The 6983-nt window shown below is 40.8% G+C and overlaps 1 long non-coding RNA gene across 1 annotated transcript; it reads left to right on the top strand.

The window, feature by feature from the left end:
* Positions 1-3867: 3867 nt before the first annotated feature.
* Positions 3868-5921, top strand: LOC131804858 (uncharacterized). Its single transcript, XR_009343370.1, has 2 exons — positions 3868-3935; positions 4011-5921. It is a non-coding gene; the product is annotated as an uncharacterized LOC131804858 (long non-coding RNA).
* Positions 5922-6983: the final 1062 nt, after the last annotated feature.

Raw genomic sequence — 6983 nt, 5'->3', positions numbered from 1 at the left:
GTATCGTTATATGGGGGCTATACCAATTGGTGGTCCTGAATCGAAATTGTGACAAAGGCCTTCAAATTATTTTTTTTTTATTTAGAGGCTATACCAATTAGTCGACCTGAATGGAGAAATTTGCACAAGGAAAGAACAGAACTCTAATTGTTAAGTTTCATCTGATTTGATGAGACATTGTAGCAGAACCTTCAAAATACCGAAAATCGAGAGGTACCGTTATTTGGGGCCTATACCAATTAGTGGCCAAAATCGAACATTCTTCGCAAGGAGAGAACAGACCTACCGAGGATCTCAATTGTCAGGTTTTATCTAATTTGGTAAAAAATGTGGCAGAACCATCAAAATACAGAAAATCGAGAGGTACCGTTATATGGGGGCTATACCAATTAGTGAACCTGAATCGAACATTCTTCGCAAGGAGAGAACAAATAACCGTGAACCCCAAATATCAAGTTTCATACAATTTGCTGGGAAATTGTGGCAGAACCTTCAAAATACCGAAAATCGAGAGGTAGCGTTATATGGAGGCTACACCAATTAGTTGACCCCAATTGTCAAGTTTCATCTAATTTGGTGGGAAATTATGGCAGAACCTTCAAAATACCGAAAATCGAGAGGTAGCGTTATATGGAGGCTATACCAGTTAGGGATCCTGAATCGGAAATTCTTCTCAAGTAGAGAACAGATCAACCGAGAACCCCAATTGTCAAGTTCATCTAATTTGGTGGGAAATTATGGCAGAATCTTCAAACTAGGGAGGAACTGTTATATGTGAACCATTTCAATTATTGCACCTGAATCTAAATTGTGGCAGGGACCTTCAAAATGCCGAAAATCAGGAGGTACAGTTATTTTGGGGGCTATACCAATTAGTGGATCAACATCGAACATTCTTCGCAAGGAGAGAACAGATCTACCTAAAACACAAATGGTAAAGTTTTATCTAATTTGTTTGAAAATTGTGGCAGAACATTCAAAATACCGTGAAATAAAAAGACGTAATATGGGGCTACATGGATACGTGTGGACCTGCATTTGTATTATTATTATTATTTGTCATAGGCTGTAGTACTCATTAAGATCTTCAAATACGACATTTGAAACTATTCCGGTGAATAATGTCGCCAATATCATAAAAATAATGAATATTGGGAGGTACCGTTATATGGGGGGATACACAAAGACATGGGCCTGCATATGTTATTTGTTGTTATAGGCTGTAGTACCCATTAAGATTTGTAAATACGAAATTTGAAACAATTCCGATGAATAATGTCGCTTAAATCATTGAAATTCCGAATACGTGAACCAACATGGCCTCATTTACGAACATAAAATGCCTACTGGCAAAATACACGTAAGTCTGCCACTGAAACTGTTAAATATACATAGTGGTGTAGGATATCATATAATCGTCCCCGCCAAATTTTAGCCATTTCCTTACTGGTTTTATATTTGAATGATATCCTGAATTATTAATGCATTTTATATAGATGAGGGGCAAGTTGAGTTTAGGGGCTATGATCGGATCATTGTAAATGTTTACCGCAGGTTGGTATCTTTAACCTAATTAAGATAAAGTAATTTTTTCGTGGTTATTTATTTATTTATTAATTTATTTCAAATTACTTTGAAACATTGCAGCATAGTATGTTTTTCAACTTACTTGATATTGATATGAAATTAAGAGTTTCATACTTTCGTTTTTGTGCCCCTTTATTTGTGTGGAGATTTTCGAAAACCATCAAAAATCTCTCCGTGCTATATCTACGAGCCTGCACACATCGACCTGCCGATAGGATAGAGCTCGCTTCCTACCATGCAAGCATTTGAACGCCTCAACTTAATGAAGCATGTTAATAACAATAGGAAGAATACCATGAATTTCTGAATTTGAATTAATGGTGAGAACACGCGAATGCTCTACACAAACCACTTTATTGAAAGAATAGTACCAACCAACAACAGGTCGCATTCTACTAGTAGTCAAACCAAACTACCAGTCGACGGACTGCTGCGACATCCATATTCCTTCTAGTGTTATTTCATCACAAAACTCATCGAAATCGCTTGAACAAATCATTAGCAACCACCAAAATGGTGTTTCTAGTCATCGTTCGTGGTCTCCCAATGAGTTGCGATGACTTCGGTACATGGTCATTTTTTCATGAGACGACACATATACCTATAGTTAGTTATGTAGTGCGGTCCGTACAAAATCGCAAAAATGAGTATTTGAAAAATCGAATATTCACAAATATTCGAATAAAATATTCAAATATTAATATACTTGAAAAAGAATTTCTGATTCATTTCACTGGCAATCACGGGCAATTTATTTTAAATGAAGAGAAATGTTTTTTCAACATTTAATTTTTTTTATTTTTTTCTGGCAATAAACAGAAAAATGACGAAAAATATATATTATTTTCATTTTATTTTTCGGAATTTGGGTGTTGTGAGATGGCTATGGACGGGCTAGTTGAGTGTGGTGTCGATATCATTCATATTTGATGTTTTTCACTACTAGTAGACTGGCACTTCCATGTCTTGTGGATGTGCAAGACAAACAACTGCTTCCCTCGGTGGCTGTAAGCCTATTCCACTTGGCTGCTTGAATGAATGTAAAAGACCGATGGTCGCCTCGAGAGAGGTGGCTGTTGGTCTAAATTCATTTGGGCAAAAACGAAGATGACTATGTTGTGTGTCTTTGGATACATATAATAGTTGTGCCCGATTAGCCAACACTCCTGCCTTTCCAAAATGGTACAACTTGTGCTGATATATGTTATGTAGTTCCAAAGAAATTAGTGATGCATATCATGAGATTGAGATTTTCTCCACTAACATATATCTAACCATTTTTAAGTAGCCGGCCATCAGCCGGCTTATGGAAATGCCATTCCAACAAATAGTAATATGATGGAGTTATTGGAACTGGGTCAGGAGTAATGTAAGAAAATTTTTATTTTTTGGTACCAGTACTTTTTAAAAAACCTCTAAAAACTCGAAAATGGACCCATTAACCTACACTACTACCTTTCCAAAATGGTACAATATGTGCTGATATCTTATGTAGTTGAAAAGAAATAAGTGATGCAAAATCTCAATGTCATGATTTGCAACACTAATATCTTCGGAGCTACAAGAGGTATCAATTTATATGACAACATTTTGGAAAGGCCAGAGTGAAGGCTACAATGTAGCATGCCGTCTTTAATAACCTATACTTTCATAAACTTTCAAATGATTTGTAGAATCGGATAAAACTCGGATTTGAATCCGAACTTCCGGGTCGAATAAACGTGTATTTCCCCACGAAAAAAAATTACTTCGCCGCAATCAGGTTAAAAATACTTACAAGTGGCAAAAACTTCAGGTCAATCGGAGCATAGCTCCTAAACTCAATTTAAGCCATTTATGAAAAGATTCTTCTGATTTTTCGGACACGCAAAATCTGAGTCGCTGAGTATGTATAAATTCAAGGTTGCTCATACAAGCTACACATACGCTTGCACACGTTTCTTTAAAAAAAAAAAAAAAAAAAAAACAAGAAAAACTCAGCATCTCCTCATATTTATTACAAAACATCTTTACATATACGATTTTATAGAAATCAAATCTCATATTAGGGAACTTCCAAGTACATAGATGTAGTGCAACTCAACAATATCAGTTATAAAAATCCAACTTCGTGCTTTACTGCGTGTATTACTTCAAGTGGTTGAGGGTGATTGTTAATTAACCGATGCATGTTTGACGTAGGATCCGCGTGAAGTTAGCAACGTTGCTAACTATCGATAACATCGAATTTCACCAAAAGTACAGGGTGACTCAGAACATCGAAATTTCAGATTTAATACTTTTTTTAACTGTGCGTCAGAGAAAAAAAAACTGGAACCGATTTGAGTACACGTAACCATTAAGTACACGTAAGTACGAATTTCCAAAACTACCTATATTTGTCAGTCCTAGAATGCAATAGTAATCTTACTTCCAAATTTCAGCATTCCAACTCTATTGGTTCATTCAAATAAATATTGTACAAAATGTAGTACAATTTAGTATACATAAGTACAAATTTCTCAAACTACCTACATTCTTCAGTCCTAGAATGGACTGAATAGTCCTAGAATGGACAATAGGATCAGCGCTGGCAGAGCAGATTGACTGCTCCACATTCTGCACGGATAACGAGGATGCCCCCACCCGAATAAGAGGAAAGTGTCACAGTTCGCCAGACTTAACCATAGTGTCACCCGGTCTGATAAATGACGTGACTTGGCAACCCGTCATTTCTCTTGGCTCAGACCATCTCCCGATAATCGTCTCCATAAGCAGGTCGCCCGACTTCATAACATCTGAACGCCGCACGTTCCTTAACCATGGGAAAGCTCACTGGCCAGAGTTCAGAGAATTCACCAACCCCGCTTCAGAGAACTGCCCAACCCTTCTGATGTTCGGGTAGCAGAAAGGATTTTCCGAAACATCATTAAAGCTGCAGCCGCTCGCTATATACCTGATGGTCGAATACCCGAGATAAGACCAAACTTCCCAGCAGAGGCAGCGGGATTAGCAAACGAGCGTGATGATCTCCGTCGTACCAACCCTACTGATCCTAGAATCAGTGATTTGACAGTGGAAGTCAACCGGTTGGTACAGGAGCATAAGAGGAAAAAGTGGCTAGACCATCTGAAGTGCTGCAACATTGGAACCGATATAAGTAAGCTGTGGGTAACGGTTAAGTCGCTCTCGAACCCTCGAAAAAAGGATGATAGGAACTCAGTCACTTTAAACGACGTAACGGTGACTGATCCGAAGAGGTGCGCGGAATATTTTAATCGACAATTTGTCGAGCACCCCGAGAGCGATAGGGCGAAGCGAAGAGTATTACGTCGTATCAGATCTCTTCCCGCCGAGGAGGAACCACCACAGTTTACGATGGGTGATGTTGCAAATGTCATCCGTAACGCTAAGTCATCCAAAGCGTTGGGCCCAGACGGAATCTCAATGGTAATGTTGAAGCAGCTGGATACGCCGGGAGTCGAGTACTTAACTAAAGTTCTCCATTTGTCGATAGCCACCCACATAGTGCCCGAAACCTGGAAAATGGGCCGGGTGGTCCCTTTACTGAAGCCAGGCAAGGATGCCAGTAAAGGCGAATCGTACAGGCCGATTTCGCTTTTGTCGCCAGTAGCAAACACTCTTGAGGCTTTACTCCTCCCCAGCATTAGAGAAAGCTATACAGTTGCCAACCACCAGCACGGATTTCGTCCACAACACAGTACCACAACAGCATTACACGCCATTTCCACACATATTAGTTGAGGACTGAACCAGAACAGGCCGTGTGACAGAACAGTGTTGGTAGCCCTTGACCTATCAAAGGCATTTGATACGGTCAATCATGCCACACTGTTCGAGGACGTGCAGAGAACTACCCTCCGGCCAAGTTTGAAACGTTGGATAATCAACTATATGTGTGGACGCCAGTCGTACGTGGAATTCCGGAACAAGAAGTCCAAAGCCCGTAGAGTGAAACAGGGAGTTCCCCAATGTGGGGTGATATCTCCGGAACTGTTTAACATCTACCTTTCCGGAATTCTTCGCCCTCCAGACGGCATTGAGATCGTAACGTATGCGGATGATTGTACGATCATGGCGTCGGGTCCAGTTGTCGATGACATATGCGAAAGGTTGAACCCCTATCTCACAGAGCTTGCCGCATACTTCCACGCGAGGAATATGAAAATATCCGCCACGAAATCAACGGCCACACTCTTCACCACATGGTCTGCGGAGATGAGAACACAGCTGAATGTTCAGGTCGAGGGGAATCTAATACCGACCACGAACTACCCCAAGATTCTTGGGGTCACGTTCGACAGCATGTTCAAGTCGTCCGCGCAAGCCACAGCTATCTGCGACAAGATGAAAAGTAGGAACAAGGTCCTCAAGGCGCTAGCCGGCAGCTCTTGGGGTGCGGACAACGAAACCTTGTTGACCTCTTATAACGCGATAGGTCGGTCTGTGGTCAGCTATGCGGCTCCAGTGTGGTCTGCGAATACTAGTGCTACGCAGTGGAAGCATATCCAGACCTGCCAGAACGCTGCCCTGAGAACTGCGACAGGGTACCTCCTCATGATACCAGTGGACCATCTACATGAGGAGGCGAAAGTCCTTCCCTTACGTCAGCATAATCATATGCTTTAGTTGCAGTACCTGCTTGGGTGTTACCGTGAGAGTCATCCCAACCATCATATGGTGGATAAATCTCCCCCACCCAGGCGTGTCAGGAAGGACATACATGATCTAGAGAGGGAGGTCCAGCGCTATAAGAGATAAACTCTACATCAAGAAGCCTATCAGGCAGGTCTGAGTGGCATTCACACCGATGCAGTCGCGGATGCTATTAGCAGTTTTAAAGTGAATGCCGTCCTCGGAGTCCACCCCCCATCCATTGCAGCTGAATAACGTCAGCTGCTTAGACAAACCAGGGTAGTTTTGGCGCAATTATGTTCAGGATGGTGTAGTCGTCTCAATTCGTATTGGGCACGAATTGATGAAGATGTGCGTGACGCCTGCCCGGCGTGCGATACAGGCCCGCACAATACGCTACACCTCTTTAATTGCACAGCCAAACCTACCCAACTCACTCCAGAAGATCTCTGGCTACAGCCCGTTAAAGTAGCCGAATTTCTAAACCTGGAGCTGGAACTAGATTAGCAGAACGCAAACACATATATGTACTACTGCTACAACAACAACAATAGTAATCTTTTATCTAAATTTCAGAATTCCAAATCTATTCGTTCTCCCAAAAATGTATATTGTACCACATTTATTATAATCTATATATATAAAAGAAAGTTGTGTTAGTTACTACGCTTATAACTTAAGAACCGCTGGACAGATTTTAACGATTCATACAAATTCGGAATTGTCTCTTTTCCGAAAAGGATAATATCCAAAAAAAAAAA

The sequence above is a fragment of the Musca domestica genome, unplaced genomic scaffold, assembly GCF_030504385.1.
Source record: "Musca domestica strain aabys unplaced genomic scaffold, Musca_domestica.polishedcontigs.V.1.1 5, whole genome shotgun sequence".
Classification (NCBI taxonomy): Eukaryota; Metazoa; Arthropoda; class Insecta; order Diptera; family Muscidae; genus Musca; species Musca domestica.
This window is presented reverse-complemented; position numbering and strand designations above follow the sequence as displayed.